This window comes from Canis lupus, chromosome 4 (genome assembly GCF_003254725.2).
Source record: "Canis lupus dingo isolate Sandy chromosome 4, ASM325472v2, whole genome shotgun sequence".
In the NCBI taxonomy this organism is placed as follows: Eukaryota; Metazoa; Chordata; class Mammalia; order Carnivora; family Canidae; genus Canis; species Canis lupus.
Window position 1 is genome coordinate 31760773 of NC_064246.1, and position 19449 is coordinate 31780221.

At 39.4% G+C, this 19449-nt stretch overlaps 1 protein-coding gene and 1 long non-coding RNA gene across 10 annotated transcripts in view; both read left to right on the forward strand.

Moving 5' to 3' along the window:
- The window catches only part of NRG3 (neuregulin 3), a 1039823-nt gene that overhangs the window by 867698 nt on the left and 152676 nt on the right, over positions 1-19449 (forward strand). The window lies entirely within an intron of this gene.
- Positions 1-19449, forward strand: part of LOC112651759 (uncharacterized) — a 47507-nt gene that overhangs the window by 13663 nt on the left and 14395 nt on the right. For 2 of the 3 annotated variants that reach the window (XR_003131011.3, XR_003131012.3), the window contains exon 2: positions 16741-16797. The exons of the other annotated variant lie outside the window; for it this stretch is intronic. This is a non-coding gene — a long non-coding RNA (uncharacterized LOC112651759). The remainder of the gene's footprint in view (positions 1-16740; positions 16798-19449) is intronic. 3 annotated transcript variants of the gene reach the window in all.

A 19449-nucleotide genomic window follows, 5' to 3' on the forward strand; every position in this document is an offset into this window, starting at 1 on the left:
GTTCAGAATAAAATCTACTTTGAAACATATATTTTATATGAAATAAAATAAAATGTTGGGATGAGATGTTTTTCTTTTAATCCTGGATTAGATGAAACATCACCAAGAGCGCTTAAAGCTATAGTAAAATGTGGACAAAATAAAAATAAGATCTTTTTTGTACATGGAAAAAAGCAGAACCAACATTGCTAAAAATCAAATCAGAGAACCAAAGGATGAATTTGAAAAACATACTCAGGATACGGAAGACATGTCTCAGATGATAAAGTGAGCATCAGAGTACACGAACAACACCAAACTCAGGACATGGAAATTCTAGGCAAGCCTTCCCAGGAAGAGGTGAAAAATTAAAATCAGTAATTATGTGACAAAAGAAAATCTTCCAACCATAAAGACTTCTAAGGGCAAGAATGCTTACTATATGCAGGTGAAATTACTAAGTAGAAACTAACCTACAGACATCCCCTGGTAAGTTTTTAAATATCAAAGCAAGTATAATAAGGTGCTTAACGCTGCTAAGTACAAAAATCATTCATTTTCAGAGAAGGGAAGCCAGACTAGATTCTAATTTCTGCTCTGCAACAGTCAAAACTGGAAGGCAATAAAGAAACATCTATAGAATCATTAGGAAATTCAAATGTAAACCAAGATTTTACATCTGAACACGTTGTCCTCAAATGTAATACAATAGGAAGACACTACTGGTCCTGCAAAGACCCTAGGAATTTATCAGCAAGCACCAATCACTCAAACCTGTGTTCATACACTAAATGCAGACCACAGAACGAACTTCCAGATCTGAAGTGTGTATGTTGTTTCATGGTTAGTCAATTTGCAGAGGTTAATAAATAAGAATACGACATCCATTATTCATACCCTTTTGTAACCTTCAGCACATCGCATTATAGTTTTATAATTGTTTCCTCATGAGACCTGCCCTCCATAGCATGAGAATCTTGAGAGCAAAGGCATTTATTTGTATTGTCTACTGTAGGCCCTGAAAGTTGTTGCCAATTACATCTGTTGTCTCTTGGGCCATAAACGCATTCAGATCCGTTCTCTTGCCTCCCAGATCTGATCACATTGAGAATTTTTGAGTCATAGAAATAATTAACAGATCCTATTGAGAGTTTCTATATTTCAGGAATCTTTCCCAAACCAAAGTTTAGATTTTACAGCAAATTTGGACAGTGGCGCTCCGAGCTGGGTGTGAAACGTAGCTTCAAATGTACATATGCACAGGTTGTGACAAAAGAGCAGAGCTTCTGAGGGAAATGGCAGCTGGCCCCGTGAGGGACTCCCCGGACCCTAGTCCGCCACCCAGAAGAAGAAACTGGAACTCTGCTCAGGTGGCATGATTTACTCCCAGGAATGCTCTTCTTTTCATGGCAAATCATTGCTCACTATCCTCTACACAGTCTTCTCAGGGTCTCCGTTGATGTAACGCATGCAGTTGTAATGAATGAAAGCATTTCATTCCAAGCACTCATAGCCAAGTGGTTTTCAATTATGTCAACGTGGAGCTTTAAAGTTGGTCTTTTCATTGGATAAACTTTGACAAACATACTAATTCATAGAAGATTATGAATTATAATCATACTGAATTACAGAATAGTGAATAAAATGATCGTTCATTAATATATTAAAGAGTAGGACTGGAAATGTATTTGCCTAGGATTAACTTTATAAATAATAGTAATTACTATCATTATTAGGAAATAGTAATATACATTCTAAAAAACTAGAGGCCACATGGGGTGGCTCCTTCCAGAATATTCCTAATGAGGAGGACTGAGAAGCCAAAGTGGAAATTCCTTGATCTTTGTGCTAAATGTTTTGGTGCTTTCTTGTTCTCCCATGATGCCGCTAAAGTCAATGGGGGGAGGCTGCTTTCTGATGCTTGAGAAAACATTTTACCCTCTAATAGCCTGAGAAAGAATTATCCTCTGAGTTTTAGGACCAAAAATTTAGGAATTTTTGGGTTTTTTCATTGTTTTCAATTTCTATTTCATGATAACCCACAATAACACGAATATATTTCCTTAAACTTCACAAAGCAGTATCTTATATATCATTTCCCTTCATTCTTAGCAATAAGCCTGTTTAGATCCCAGTGAACACTTAGGTGCAGGACGATGGTTGGCTGTCTGCAAATCACTCTACGTGGGTGGCCTTCTAGAATCCTGCAGCTCTGTGGTGTGGAGTTTATGCCTTGACCCATTTTACAGAGAAGTGGTGAGGCTCAGAAAGGTCACATGATCTTCTGCAAATCACAAGGCTAATGAGTGCTGGAGTAAAAGATCAAACCCCACCATATTGATCTGCTTATGAATAAGGATTTTAATTGTCATTGCTTTAAGATTGTACATCTGGGGTTTTCTTTCCTCCTAATTTAATTAAGAGTGTTATAAAAACCATGTGAATGAGTTGTTGGCTTTAGTCATACTATCCTTTGGATTTTTTTTTTCTTAATTGCTGTAACATTTTGAAGAAGTTAATTAATTGTGCCTTGTCCCCTGAGTTTCAATAAAATACCCAGGTGCTTCTTGCTGTATTTCCAGTCTGGTTGAACTCAGGACCTCCCCTTCAATCTTACTTTAAATGATTTCCCTGTGGCCCAGATTGTTTTCCTTTCATTGATTTCCCTACCATTTGCCAAAGGAATAGCCAAGGTTTGGGGAGATAGAAGTGTTTACATAACAGATTACTGTAACAAAAGTCACAATAAAAAACCTGACACTTTTCTTAATTTCATGTGTGTGTATGTGTCTACTGTCTAACCTCCCACCCAAGTTTTCCTGTTGTCTGATTTTTCTCTGGGGCTTTCGGCCTGTCTCCATCCCATATGGCAAGGACTCTCTTCCCTGTCTTTCTGGTGCCCTGAGCATCTGAGATTCATTCCCTTTGCCCTAGAAATCTCAATAGTCTTCTTACTATAACATGTGATAAAGATAATCTCCTCAACGTGGTCCTTATTCTCCAGACCAGCCCTGAGAGGAGTGTGACCCATTTTCTAAGGCAGGCTGTCTAGTTTCACAAATGAAGACGACCCGTTCCCTAGAAAATAGCAAAGTATTTTCCTAAATGGAGACGTGCTTTTTTTTTTTTTTTTTTTTTTTTTTTTTATGGAGCAGAAGGAACTGGGTCGGGTTTGGTTTTAAATACCAAATGTTCTCCCTTTTTCCATTCTGATGAGATGACCCCAGCTTTGGGTCTTGTACCTTTGTCTCTTCCCCTTTGATTTAACAATTCTATAAATGGCTTTCCAAGTAGTAGCCCTTCCTGGGTCATGGATGTCTTTGGAACTTTTTGCTTCCTTCTTTTCCATAGACCACCCCCTGCCCCCCCACCCCTTTATTTCCTCTGCTTTGGCATAGTGTGCTCAAATTGGCCCCAGTTTGATTCATTTAAACTTGAGCCCTTAAATTCATCCCAGGAAGAGTTAAGATTTATGCCCCACAGCACTGGGTGAAAATGAATTAAGCTGAGATGAATAGACCTGCTCTTGCTAAGAAGGAATGCCAAGGTAGTACACCGGAAGTTCAGTGTATCCCCCGCCCCCCATCCAGAGATCTCTCTCCCTAGAACTTCCAGTATGAACAAACATCCCCTTTGAAGAGTTTTCCGTACCTCTCCTTGCTCCACAAGGTGCTCTCCTAGAAGCAGAACATGGCTGATTCTGGAAGAACCCCTGCAGCCCTAGCTTGCTCAGGTTAGGAAGACAGAGCTGCAGCAACATTCAAAGAGTAAGGACCATGTAGGTTAAGTAGAAAGGGCCTGGGAGAGGGCAACACATTCTCAGGAAACAGTAGATGGTGCAGGACAGGAGCCCTGGGAGAGGGAAACCAGACGGATGGCCCAGTTTACCTTCTTTTAGACACGGGGGTCACAGGTTTTCACTAGCTCCTTCTCAAGAAAGTTCTGCCTACTGAGAGCAGCCTGAGCCACAACTCTTGATTCAAATTGCTTGTATTTTAAAGTACATTTATACGTCTATGCTGTATTTGATAGGGACTCTCTCATCTTCTTGCCTGCATAAAGCTTCAGATTAATCTACTCTAGCCATTGTTTTATATATATATATATATATTTTTTTTCCTGGCTTGGATAACTATGTGAATGTTTCCTTTTTTTTCTCTCTCTCTTTTTTTTAATTTATTTTTTATTGGTGTTCAATTTACTAACATACAGAATAACCCCCAGTGCCCGTCACCCATTCACTCCCACCCCCCGCCCTTCACCCTTCTACCACCCCTAGTTCATTTCCCAGAGTTAGCAGTCTTTACGTTATGTCTCCCTTTCTGATATTTCCCACACATTTCTTCTCCCTTCCCTTATATTCCCTTTCACTATTATTTATATTCCCCAAATGAATGAGAACATATAATGTTTGTCCTTCTCCGACCGACTTACTTCACTCAGCATAATACCCTCCAGTTCCATCCACGTTGAAGCAAATGGTGGGTATTTGTCATTTCTAATAGCTGAGTAATATTCCATTGTATACATAAACCACATCTTCTTTATCCATTCATCTTTCGTTGGACACCGAGGCTCCTTCCACAGTTTGGCTATCGTGGCCATTGCTGCTATAAACATCGAGGTGCAGGTGTCCCAGCGTTTCATTGCATTTGTATCTTTGGGGTAAATCCCCAACAGTGTAATTGCTGGGTCATAGGGCAGGTCTATTTTTAACTCTTTGAGGAACCTCCACACAGTTTTCCAGAGCGGCTGCACCAGTTCACATTCCCACCAACAGTGTAAGAGGGTTCCCTTTTCTCCGCATCCTCTCCAACATTTGTTGTTTCCTGCCTTGTTAATTTGCCCCATTCTCGCAGGTGTGAGGTGGTATCTCATTGTGGTTTTGATTTGTATTTCCCTGATGGCAAGTGATGCAGAGCATTTTCTCATATGCATGTTGGCCATGTCTATGTCTTCCTCTGTGAGATTTCTGTTCATGTCTTTTGCCCATTTCATGATTGGATTGTTTGTTTCTTTGGTGTTGAGTTTAAGAAGTTCTTTATAGATCTTGGAAACTAGCCCTTTATCTGATATGTCATTTGCAAATATCTTCTCCCATTCTGTAGGTTGTCTTTGAGTTTTGTTGACTGTATCCTTTGCTGTGCAAAAGCTTCTTATCTTGATTAAGTCCCAATAGTTCATTTTTGCTTTTGTTTCTTTTGCCTTCGTGGATGTATCTTGCAAGAAGTTACTATGGCCGAGTTCAAAAAGGGTGTTGCCTGTGTTCTTCTCTAGGATTTTGATGGAATCTTGTCTCACATTTAGATCTTTCATCCATTTTGAGTTTATCTTTGTGTATGGTGAAAGAGAGTGGTCTAGTTTCATTCTTCTGCATGTGGATGTCCAATTTTCCCAGCACCATTTATTGAAGAGACTGTCTTTCTTCCAGTGGATAGTCTTTCCTCCTTTATCGAATATTAGTTGACCATAAAGTTCAGGGTCCACTTCTGGATTCTCTATTCTGTTCCACTGATCTATGTGTCTGTTTTTGTGCCAGTACCACACTGTCTTTATGACCACAGCTTTGTAGTACAACCTGAAATCTGGCATTGTGATGCCCCAGATATGGTTTTCTTTTTTAAAATTCCCCTGGTTATTCGGGGTCTTTTCTGATTCCACACAAATCTTAAAACAATTTGTTCTAACTCTCTGAAGAAAATCCATGGTATTTTGATAGGGATTGCATTAAACGTGTATATTGCTCTGGGTAACATTGACATTTTCACAATATTAATTCTGCCAATCCATGAGCATGGAATATTTTTCCATCTCTTTGTGTCTTCCTCAATTTCTTTCAGAAGTGTTCTATAGTTTTGAGGGTATAGATCCTTTACATCTTTGGTTAGGTTTATTCCTAGGTATCTTATGGTTTTAGGTGCAATTGTAAATGGGATTGACTCCTTAATTTCTCTTTCTTCAGTCTCATTGTTAGTGTATAGAAATGCCACTGATTTCTGGGCATTGATTTTGTATCCTGCCATGCTACCGAATTGCTGTATGAGTTTTAGCAATCTTGGGGTGGAGACTTTTGGGTTTTCTATGTAGAGTATCATGTCATCGGCGAAGAGGGAGAGTTTGACTTCTTCTTTGCCAATTTGAATGCCTTTAATGTCTTTTTGTTGTCTGATTGCTGAGGCTAGGACTTCCAGTACTATGTTGAACAGCAGTGGTGAGAGTGGACATCCCTGTCTTGTTCCTGATCTTAGGGGAAAGGCTCCCAGTGCTTCCCCATTGAGAATGATATTTGCTGTGGGCTTTTCATAGATGGCTTTTAAGATGTTGAGGAATGTTCCCTCTATCCCTACACTCTGAAGAGTTTTGATCAGAAATGGATGCTGTATTTTGTCAAATGCTTTCTCTGCATCTAATGAGAGGATCATATGGTTCTTGGTTTTTCTCTTGCTGATATGATGAATCACATTGATTGTTTTACGGGTGTTGAACCAGCCTTGTGTCCCAGGGATAAATCCTACTTGGTCATGGTGAATAATTTTCTTAATGCACTGTTGGATCCTATTGGCCAGTATCTTGTTGAGAATTTTTGCATCCATGTTCATCAGGGATATTGGTCTGTAATTCTCCTTTTTGGTGGGGTCTTTGTCTGGTTTTGGAATTAAGGTGATGCTGGCCTCATAGAACGAATTTGGAAGTACTCCATCTCTTTCTATCTTTCCAAACAGCTTTAGGAGAATAGGTATGGTTTCTTCTTTAAACGTTTGATAAAATTCCCCTGGGAAGCCATCTGGCCCTGGACTCTTGTGTCTTGGGAGGTTTTTGATGACTGCTTCAATTTCCTCCCTGGTTATTGGCCTGTTAAGGTTTTCTATTTCTTCCTGTTCCAGTTTTGGTAGTTTGTGGCTTTCCAGGAATGCGTCCATTTCTCTTAGATTGCCTAATTTATTGGCGTATAGCTGTTCATAATATGTTTTTATATGTGAATGTTTCTGATTCTGATGAAGAGAAAACTACAACTCCTACCCTCCTCCAACTGTCTCCTCTTATCCTGCCTTGCCCTGACTCACCTACTGTTTAGAAAGGCAGACCCCCTCTAGACCAGCTATGTGCTCTAAACGTTAAATACACTTGATCCTTCAGACAAATTTGTCTGAAATCCATTTTCTTCTTTGGACAAGAAACTATTGTTGATCTGCTGTAACCACATATCATTAGTTTACTTTGAATAAAGTGCATGTATTTCCACGATTTTTTTTTATCCTTAAGTAATCTTGACAACGCCTTTAGGAAAACTTTTTAAAAGCATAATTAAGAAATCTTTTGTAATTGGGATCACTCAGACTGCCAATTTTTCAAGCTCAGACTTGTTTGAAGTCACCAGTAATTTTTTATTATCATTGATGGAGAATTTAGTCCTGTGAAAATTAAGCTCGCTATTGTTTTCTCTCTCTGAGTCAGCTAATTAGTTTGGTATTCATTGGAATGTATTGGGAGCTGTTGTAAAGCCAACGCTGTATAAACAACACTGGAATAAGACTTTAGGAGGAAAACATGAACAAGCATACATTGTCAAATAAATCATCCTTGGTGGTGTGGTAGAAAGTTTGGAGTAGAAGGCCTGATTTGAATTCTTACTCATGTACTCGTTCATCAACATGTGTTGAGGGACAATCCTAAGTGAAGCACCAGGGACAGGTATGGTTTCTTAACAGTGTGACCTTGTGCCAACTATTATATCCTCTCTGATCCTTTGTTCCCTTAACAGCAACATGAAAGAAATAATATCTAGTATCATATAATAATTACATTAAACTATAATAATTTATCCAGGGTTCTTATGAGTCTTTAATGAGGTGCTATATTAAAATAGTGAGACAACAGAGATGGAAGCATATTTTAAATCCTAAAGAAATTATTGTAATTATGGTTGCTTATGCAAATAATGAAAAACATTTTACTCTGTTCTGAGTTACATAGGAAGGAAAAAAGTTACGCAAGACTGTGTTACTAGCATTACCTGCTGGCATGCCCAACAATGGTGAGATTTAGAAACTAGAAAGTGGGGATCCCTGGGTGGCGCAGCGGTTTGGCGCCTGCCTTTGGCCCGGGGCACGATCCTGGAGACCCGGGATCGAATCCCACGTCGGGCTCCCGGTGCATGGAGCCTGCTTCTCCCTCTGCCTGTGTCTCTGCCTCTCTCTCTCTCTCTGTGACTATCATAAATAAATAAAAATTTTAAAAAAATTAAAAAAAAAAAGTGGCATGGGAAGTATATTCCCGAGGCTGAGCTCAGGTAGGGTAACTGGCAAATGAGGTCATTAGTGGAACAGACCATCCGTGGATGTAGAAGGGGCACTTGAAGACAGCAGGACCCTGGGAGGATGTTGAAGGGAGAGGTGTACAGAACCAAACTTCGAAAGATGGAGAAATTCAGTGAACAAAGGTGAGACCATCCCAGGAATTCACGAAGGATGTCAGTCTAGCTCGAGGATGGCTTTGAGAGTTATAAAGTGAGTGATAAAGCTAACAGCTAAAATTGAGAAGAGTTTTGAAGAACAGAGAGACAAATGGAATAGTTGTATTTGAAGAGTTGACATAATTTAACCTCAAACATGACTTAGAACCTTGATTTATCAGTTATTATTCTCCTAGAAGGACAAGGTACAAACTCTGAGGCTTCGATGCTCCGTTTGTGAATGTGTCTCTCAGCACTTCTTGGAGGGGAGATAAAATTCCTAACAGTACCTGGCATATATTAGATTCTTAATAAACCCTCTTCTCCCTTGTCTTCATGGTTGCAATTGGGGCTTTGACCTTAAATTAGAGTGTAAATGCCTCGTGGTGGTCTCCCTGCACATTTTAACAGTTAGCTGTGTTTTAGATTTATATCGTCTGCTTCCTACAGCCTAAGACACAAAATGATGGTCTTCTGAACTTATCTAGCAGGACATACAGGTAAGTTCAGGCTCAACTGTAGCCCTTGAATTTTTCCCTAATCAATTGCAGTTGCTTCTTCATCTAAATCCAAGTTCTTTAAAACATCTGGATTATACTAATAACATCCAGGAAAGAAGGCATACTATTAGTGACGTATCCTCCACTATCTGTTGCTTGTTGCCTACTTATTGTGAGAAACAAGCTATTTCTGCATGCCAATGATTCCAGATTTGAGTTCATTTTGTCAAGTAGTTCAGAACATCACCTATCAGCATCTATTTGTCTCTCCTAAATAAAAGGTGACCTTTCTTTTCATCGTTTTCTTTGGTTTCTCATTAGAGAATAGATCATGATGATAAATAAGAGGAGCTTTCTCTCTCTTCACTTTAGCTTTGTGCTCTAGTTTTGCTCCAGTTCTTGGCAGCCACAATATCGAAAATAGTTTTCCAGTGCATGGTAAGAATAGGTGAAATTTTTTAATACTTTCAAAGAATGAGAAAATCTTAAAATGGCTCCAATTCTGCTGTTTCATTTAAGCAAGGCATTTGTTTCTTACTCCTTTTCCATTCTTTGTGTCATGACCTCATTTTATTTTAAGCACCATCACAATCTCGATGGGCCAAGAACATACCTGAGCAAAGGAGACATGGACCAGCTGCCCTCTTCATCCTATCGTGTCCTCCCCACACTGTACCATATCCCGCCCACCCCCTTTCCAGCCCTGCCTCCCTTACTTAAGTGTAAGACCTCATTTTCTCTTAACTTTATGCTAGAGAGAATGTCCAGAGGGGTCTGATTTCTTATGTCTCCCATTCATCCTGCACACTGTTTCCAACATCATCTTGCCTCTGCTCTCAAGATGTAGACATGATTTCTGAATTATGAAGCTCTGTCACTGGGAAGGTAAGGGACAGTGGCATCATCTGGGTAAGTGAAGTGCTACCCATACTGAACTTGAAAAACAGGTCACAGATTCCTAAGCTCTCTCCAAGACTTACTGAATCCATTTTGAGGAATAATCCTGGGAATCTCTATGCTTAGTAAGCATCACAGGTGAGGCTCAGATGTAGACTTGTTTCCATATCTAGCCCTGCAGAGTGCACGGAATGCAAATTGAAGAATCTGAGAGTCTGAGAATGGTAATACCACATTTAATATCTGCAGAGAACTGGGGAAGTCATTCCACTTCCTATGTTATCCCACTCAAAAATGAAGACGTTAATGGCTTACAGTCATCAGTTTGGTGAGGCTAACCTATGACAAAATACATACAAAGGCTGACACCGTATACTAGCTCCTTCTGCTTCCCTTTTTGCTCCCAACAGTTGCTTTTCTGAGGCTTGGTAAAAAGAATGAATGGTGCTTTCTTTCCCTCTCACCAAATAAGCTTGTGAGAGGCAGATTTGAGATTCCAGAGCCATGGCTCTGGCTATGGTTTCCCTGCACACACAAGTCACGGCAGACCTGGGCCTCCTGGAGTCTGTGGTAGCTCTATACTTATCTTGAGGTTCTATTAAATCGGTTTTCATAGGAGCTGCATCATTTTACATTCTCTTGAGCAATGTCTGAGGGTTCTGACTCTTCCAGACCCTCATCAACACTGGCTATTATCTGTCTTTCTGATCCCAGCTATCCTAGTGGGTATGAGTAGTGTCTCATCGGGGCTTTGATTTGCATTTCCCTAATAACTAATGACACTGAGCATTCTTTCCCTGTGCTCATTGCGCATCTCCATTTTTATATCTTCTATGGAGAACTATCTGCTCAGATCTTTCATACATTTTTTAATTGGAGTCTTTATTGTTGCATTGTAAGAGTTCTTTATATATTGTGCAGACAAGTCCCTTATCATGTATATGATTTACAAATATTTTCTTCCATTCTGTGGCTTATCTTTTCACTGTCCTAATTATACTTTGTAAGGGCAAACATACTAATTTTGATGTATCGTTTTTATATGTCATTTATGCTTTTGGTGTCATATGAGGGAAGCCATTGCCTAACTCAATATTTACTCCCACCAGATTTACTCCTATGTTTTTTTCTAAGAGTTTTATACTTTTCATTCTTACATTTAGATCCATGATCCATTTCATGTAAACATGTGCCTCGATGCAGTTGAGCTTGCCCCATTTTTTTTAGGTATTGTTCTTGTAGTTCTAGAAGCTGGGAAGTCCATGACCTCAGCAGATTTGGTGTCTGATGAGAGTCAGCTTCGTAGCTCAAGGACAGCCTTCTTCTCTCTATGTTTTCACACAGCATGAGGAGCAAGGGGATTCTCTTAGTGTCTCTTTTATGAGCGCAGGAATCCGATTTGTGAGGGTGAGGGGTGCCCCTTCTAGTGCCCCTTCTATGTCCACGGATGGTCTGTTCCACTAATGACCTCATTTGCCAGTTACCTTACCTGAGCTCAGCCTCGGGAATATACTTCCCATGCCACCTTTTAGTTTCTGAATCTCACCATTGTTGGGCATGCCAGCATGTAATGCTAATAACACGGTCTTACATAACTTTTTTCCTTCCTATGTAACTCCTTCCTTTCCTTACTACATAACTTAACCCCTCATGGGCTAAGCACCTCTTACAGTCATATCTTTTAATACCATCACATTAGGTGTTAGGATTTAACACAGGAATTTTAGGGGGATACGGAGATTAAGTCTATAGCACTTTGCTCCAAAGACTACGTTATTCCAAAGAAGGGATGTTCAATCACAGAAACCAAGGTGCAGGCAAGTTAATATTCAAAGTATGTCATTGGATCAAGTAACATATCTGTTTATTTATGTAATGTAGCCAGAGAAAGATAGTAGGTACTCTGTAGCAATTGTTACCATGTAACATATAATTAAACATTATAAAGATGGGCTGAGTATATGTGAAATAAATACAATTATGTTTGATCCAGGCTGTAAAAATGCTTGCTTCATATATATTATATGCTAATATGCAATATGGAGTAGATTTCTGCTTATTTATTTAAGAAGAAAATCCAATTAGTATATTTAGCATACATTATGTGGTCTGGATGTTTGCAGCTTGATTGCCATTTTGGAGCTATTTGAGCTTTATTGTATTGAATCGTAGAACAAGCTTTATGTTCCGAAAGTCTAAAGGGAAGAGGATAAGAAAGGGCAGGACTTGTTCAACGGTTTCCTGGATTTGAATATTTTTGCATTTATATATTTAAATTCAATTTTTAAATCTAAGTTTTGTCAAGTCTTTGGTAACTCACAATCATAGATAGTCTGATATGAAGGATACTGCAATCAGCTAGTCTTTGCTCTCACTTAACATACAAGGAAACTGAGTCTCAAAGGAGGGGTGATGGATCCTGCCTAGGCTGTAGATAAATTAGCAACAAGATTTCACCTGGGATCTGAACCTGACCACTCCCATCCCTGGGACAGATCTTACAACAAGCTGTTTGACTGTTTTTTAATGTGACTTCAGGCTGGTGATTGAAAATGTGTGTGAGTTTCTATTAAGGCATTTGTGAGTGGGGACAGGCATGAACGAGGGCATGCAGCCAAGTTGTGTCAGCATCTAGGTATTAGAAAGCACCACAAAGATGAATATGCCTTACCTTTCACTCAGTTGCAGATATTAAAACCTTGGGGCTCAGAGGCAAATCTTTCTCATACTAAATAAGGACCTGAGCAGCTCCTGGGAGGGCAGAGTATCGCAGGACTATCTGGGCAGCGTGGGCCAATCTTTTTCAGCTCCAGTTGGAGGAGTAACCCAAGGGAAAGACCCTATAAAGGTATGTTAGTGATTGCAGAAATGAAAGGAAATCCTTATTTTGAAGCAGAGTGCAGATTTGATTTTATTTTACATGCAATTCTCCAAAATCTTTATTATTTTGACATCTAAGGGCATAAAGAACATCCACATATCCATTGTTACAATGAACATCCATATACCCACTGCCCAACCTAAGAGAAACAGAATATGGTTTGAAATTGTTAATAGTAACTAATTTTCTGTATCTGTGATAATTCTGCTTTTTTTTAATGCTTTGAAAGATTTAAAAGCAAAATTTCAAAATAGCTTTCATAAATCAATTTGACCTTGCCCTGAAACCAAAACAATAGTTAATTCACTTGAAGCAGAGATATAATAGGTTCAAATAGCAAAATATCTCCCAGAGTCAATTTTAACAAGATAAATCAAAAATAAAGTAGTTCATATTTTCATATTAAAAGTCATTTTATGGGAGCCCTTTTGTTTCATTGAATTTAAATATGTCATTATAAACTCAATATATTCCCAATAGTGTCACCATGCAGTGGCAACCACTATTAATATTTTCATATGTTTTCTTTGAGCTTTTTAAAATTCTTTGCATGAATTTTTTAAAGGGTGTTTTAGATTCTGTTGCACAGATGAACACCTCTTTGCCCCCCCCTGTAAAGGAGTGTTTCCAGTTTTCCTGGGACCCTGTACTCCCTTGATAAAGAGAAGGCTGGCCATCTTCTACATAAGCTGTTCCTAAACCAACAACAGTTGGCCAGGATGATTGGTACAGCCACGAGAGGGATCAGTCTAGCCAGAACCTTGGACGTGCAAATATGACATCAAAGAAGGAAGCTCTTATGAAATGTATTTGATCATGAAAAAAAATCCTTCCAGAATGTACAAAATTCATTGCCTATCCAGAAACAAGTGAGAGATACGTACTCATTGGTGTTCTCTGACCTTGTTTACTACTGCCCTTGCCTAATCATAGAATGAGAGAAGAATGAAGCAGGAAGCTTCGTAGATGCCAGATCCATCTTAGTCCCATTTTAAGGACTGGGAAACAAGCCAGAGATTAGGTCCCATGTCCTAGGTCCCATGGCTGCTAGAGTGGTTATAGCTTATCTGCCTTTCTGGGTACTCTTCATTTTCTGTCTTTAGAGCAACAGCATAGGCTTTTCTCATCTGGCTTTCAGGACCTTACTGTGACTCATGCAATTATCCCAGTGTGAATATTTTAATATGAGTCACAGACATTTGTTTGAATTTTGCCATCACTCCATTTTTTTTAATCACAGGTAAGATATTTCACCTGACTGAAATGTGAATTTAACAAATCATGAAAACTTGTAGAAGGCTGCAAAATAATATTGTGAACAGTTATCTAAGAGAAAAACAGATGCAAACTTTTACTGGCAAAGGAGTAAAATTAAATCAGACACCAGGATAAGTGATCAGACAGGTCCTTCCCTGTCTCTTCAGATGACAGTCCTGCAGCTGCTATGCTGAGTATTTGATGGGAAGGGAAAGGCATTAGCACTTTGCAAAATATGACAAGGAATACATTTGATAAACAGTTCCCCCTGTAGATGAAAATTTGCCCTCAGGTAGAGTTCTACAGAGAAAATTAAATTTTTTTAAGTAAATTTTATAAGGCTTTTTTTTTTTTTAAGTTTGAGAATTGTGCTGCAGAGTTTTGGGTTTTAAACATGTGTTCATGATTTCCCTGATAATAGGATTTCAGACTCCCATTTTTTCCTTGCCTTTGGTATACAGTTCTTTGATGGCCTGTGTGGCTAGATAGTCTTATGTAGTTTTCACTCACTATGACTCTAGTGACTTTTTAAAAGGTGGACCTGATAGAAGCACAGTCCAGAGGGATAGAGCAGGATTTTGGAGCTCTGCACCTTTCCTTTGTTATATGTTAGGTGTCTGGCCTTGAACAGTTCCTTGAACTTATTTGAATCCCCATTTTCTTCTCTGACAAACTAGGTCTGAATTAGTCAGAGATGGTTTTCTCTAAGAAGCTAGTTTCATTTGGGATTTATATGAGAGAAGAAGACACTGGATCCCAGGTTGGGGAGGAACATAATCAAAACCTTAAAGATGCCTAGCAATGAGACCAGCCTGACTGATTACATATTTTGAGGCATAGTAGATTTTAAAGCAGAGCAGATAAAGTGAAGTCCAATTAAGGTGAACCTTAAAGCCAAGTTAAAGGGCCTAGTGTTGATGTGGTAAGGACTGGGAATCATTAGAGAGGTATTTGGGTCATGATTTGAAGAGTAGAGAAAAAGATGCTAGAAGACTTTTTTGGTAAATGTATTTGGTTTGGATAATATTTTGCAGTCGAGGGGATAACATAGAGATGAATGCATTTAGATTGTCCATAGTGTCTATGTGTGTACGTGTGTGTGTATGTGTGTGATTACAGCTAACACCGACTAAATTAATAACTTTGGCAATACATTATCCTAGTCTCAAAGCTAGTCAAAAGCTGTGTTTTTGGTTGGTTTGCTTACAAGGTTGTGCCAAAGTTATAAGTAACAGGTTATCACTATGCCCAACCAATGAGAGATTCCGCTGAGGGTGCATGAGTGAAGGCAGTTGGCCATAAATAAAACCCAGCCCCTCATCTACAAACCCACAAATGTGCTTGCATTTCATATCACAGAGCCAAGTACATATTATTTCATGGTGATCTTTGATTACATTAAAAGTAGAATTAATGTTAACATGATATGTTCCCAGTTTTATTACATGACTTATTTCTGAGTCTGTAGATAAAGCAGAAACTGGAGTCTCTATTCTTCGGAGAGTCATAAACCACACTAAAATATTAGAAATTCAGAATAATCCCATAGGAAAACAGTTTCACTTTGCACCAACACTCAGATTTCTTAAACTTCTTTGTCTACAGGCCCATTTCTCTTATAACTTCCATTAACATCTAATGGCACTGGAGCTGTCCAAAACAATGTAGAAAACCACTGGGTCTAGGATATTAAGCTTTAACAAAAGTAATTAACAAGGTATTCTTCCCCTTTGGACACTGGCTCAATATTTAGTTTCATGGGAAATCATAGAATAAATCTAGACGTATTTGTTACCTACACTTCAAGATGCATGGATCAGCCAACATGATAGTTTAGAAGGAGTACAAAATTTGGAGTTTGATGTTACTAGTTAAACTCTTTGCTTGGCTCCACGTGAGATAGACAGTCTTTTTATTTATTCTATGTACTTTTGTCACCTACAAATATAATATTATCCATCCGTAGCTGATTATGAGCCTTGAAAAAGATAATGTACATGAAAATCTGTTGTAATTGTGTGACCTCATTAGATGCTATATTTTGGTGCAAAACATGCTTGTGCCTACTTGCGTGTGTTGCCACAAAAATTAAAGCCACTCTTACCATGTAAACAGAGTTGAGGGGACCCATTTAGGCAAACTATCACGTGAAGGTTGGGTCTCTAAAGTTATGATACAGTTCAAATTAAGAGGACAGGAAGTCAGAACAAGACTATAAAAGAAGAAACCCACTTTTGTATTCAAATCTCAGTCAGGGAACTGAGACCTTTCCCCACCCCCTTTTGGCACAGGGCGTGATCTTGGGGTCCCGGGATTGAGTCCCACATCGGGTTCCCGGCATGGAGCCTGCTTCTCCCTCTATGTCTCTGTCTCTCTCTCATGGGTAGGTTCCTGGGATGACTCTGTCTGCAGATATACTCTCTTTGACTGCAAGAGTTTTGTACCCCCCTCTAAAAAACATAAAAAGAAAGGAAGAAATTGTCACCATTAGTATGAGAGAAGTCTTTGTCTCTGAGAGAAATGATTTGCTCAAGGTCATGCGGATGGAAAGGTGTGTAACCAGGACTGGAGCCAACATTGCTGTTCAGAAGCCTCATGTGTCCTGTACACTCCAAACCTCCCTGGCATTAGCTTAGTAATGCCATGATTATCTTTAATAGGAGAACTATATGAACATGTGGAAATCCAAATTGTTTTGTTTCCCATCCTATGCCTGGAAAGCCGCAAGCCTTTCCTGGATGTTGTCTCATCGTCTCCATTTTCTCCCTTTGCAGTGCACTAATAGCAACAGATGCTGGAGAGGTTCATAAGGAACATTCTCTTACCAATATGTAAGTTTGGATTACTACCATTGGGAATGTAAAAACAAACATACAAATAACCTAAAGCAAATTCTTTTAAAAATTGGCCCTACCCTGAAGACAGTTGAACCTGAGAAGAAAGGATGAGAGGAAAAATGATAATCGGGGTTCACTGAAGTAAATTAAGGCTGTTGAATGCTGTGAGATTTTTCAATACTCAAAGATAAAAAATATAAAGTGCACAAAAGATGGCTTGTAATAGAAAATAATGTTCTGAAAATTGATTTTAATAAAAAGGGAATTGTTCAATAAATAAATAAATAAATAAATAAATAGGCCCTACCCAAGATAGAGACGCTCTGACCCTCTTTCATGCTAATCTAGGGAGAGCTTAGTCTAGCTGTGGATATGGAGATTTTTAGCAATGCCTCAGCTGTCACCCCTGAGCCAAGGTTTCAAACCCATAAAAAATAATTTCAGCCTAAATACCCTTCTACTTCATTGCTGAGAAGCCCAAACACTCTGTTTTCCTTAAATCCTATTGAAAATTCCTTGTCCTCTAGGTCAGTGGTAGGCATACCAATGGGCGTAACCTATTTGGAAGGCAAACGGGCAATATATAGCAATATCCATATATATATATATATGACAACATTAAAGGAGTTTATATCCATGCTGGGAAATGGAAAGTAACCCCCATGCTGGGAAATGGAAATGTTGTCATTGATTTACATGCAAGGGGTAATAACATCACATAGTTACTTACTATATCAACTCTTGCAAAAATGTGCTATGAGAGGTTTTTTTTTGTAATATAAATAACTGTAGGGCTGTATGATGGACTGTTCTATCTTGATAAATTATGCATTTGAAAAGTCTACTTAATGATGTGAGAAAGTGCTAAAAACATACTATTAATACAAGACAGAAATAGAAATATATGCATGTAATTGTGTGTCTCTGTTTGTGTGTGTTGAACATCACAGGTCTCATTAGCCTGTGGGTACAAAGAGGCCACAACAAAGTCCACATTACAATGGCCTTACAGCCTTAGAGCCTTCTCACAAAACAAATACCGGCTTGTGCTCAGAACAGGTCCAAGCAGACCTCTCCCCGCCTTCCCCTGGCTTCCTTGTCAAGGCCATCTCCACAGATCTGCTCTGGACCTATTTCACTACATCTCTGGTAGCTGGACCACTTGGACCTCAGGGATACCGTCTAATACTAAAGGAGATGCTTTTATAAAATTGTGCTTAACCTTTACCCTTGTATGCTAACATTGAGGTAAGGAAGTCAGGAAACAAAACAAAACAAAAAATGTGTCTAACGCCTAATAATTTATAGATATTTACTACACCCTTTGTTCAAGTTATCTATGAATTCTCAGCTGTCCTCAACTCTCTCTTTTTAATAGGGAACTTGAACAAATCTTGATAGCATTCTGCAGTCATTTTAGACCAAAGGTACCTTGTTCCCATTGACCCTAGAATGGTAAGGAGCCTTAATCCCGACCCAGACCCCATACCTGAGCAGGGTACTGTTGTCCACTGACGGATGCCACTAATGTTGCCTGCCTGCCTGGATGTCTAACTAGGCCTGCTCCTAGCTGTATTCCATCTTCCCACCTGTTTGGACTTCTCTGAAGCCAACTGCTCACCTGGCCTCCCACCAGCTTCCTAATCACACTCTGCTTGCTGGAACCCATGTTCCACCTGCCCTCCTGGATAGCCTCCCACCAACAGCAGCTGCAGTTGAACCTCCCACACCAGTACCACCATAGCAGACACGTCTAGTTCCAAGTCCACAGGCTTCCCAGCCTCCCGCTACAATACTGCGGTTAACCTTGCCATACCTGGCCATGATGCCTCGATGGTTCTTACAGCATTATCTGCCCTGGCACACATATTGTGCAATTTTTCAGGATATCCCATTAAAAAAAAAATCTCTTAGCTCTTCCCTGTTTCTTCAAATTAAGTTATTTGGAAGGAGTGAGCAGCTGAAATTTTGAGTGTATTTTTTGGAAGATTGAGGACTGACAAGAGAAAAAATATAGCTGATTTAATATTCCTGTCTTTCAATCCGCTTCACACTGGAGAATGGAGGTGAAGCCAGGTTGTGAAAAATAATAAAGCCAATTACTTTGTCTGTTCCTTTGTGTGATATACTGCGCCTTTTTTTAAAGAAAGCATAGATCAGCGAGTACAAATTGGTAGTTCTGTCGCCCTGGGTATACCATGCCCAGATCATCAATTATTATTACAGCATTGTATATTTGCTCTTACAGAGAATGAAAGCTATGCTGTCCTGAAGGAGAGTGCTTGGCTCTTAGGCTATGCTTCCTTTGCTGGTCTCAAGCCTACCCTTTCGTAAAAACTGAGCCCAGTGATGTCTTCATCTGTCCTTACTCCTGGGACACTTTAGGCTTATAGCTGGAAGAATTTTAAATTGCTAAGCTGTTTACTGGTCAAACTTATATTGAGTCCTCTTCGCACCTTTGGTCTTTTTCTTTTTCCCACTTTGGTCCCAAAGGGTGCTCCCAGGGAGACAGTTGCTGCCCCACCCGGCCCCGGTCACCCCTGTCTGTTGAGTGTCACGGGAAGAGTAACAGTGAATTGCAGATAAAGACAGCCAAGAATCTTGTGGCATTTGGGGAAAACCACAAGCATAAAACAGGGTTGCTGA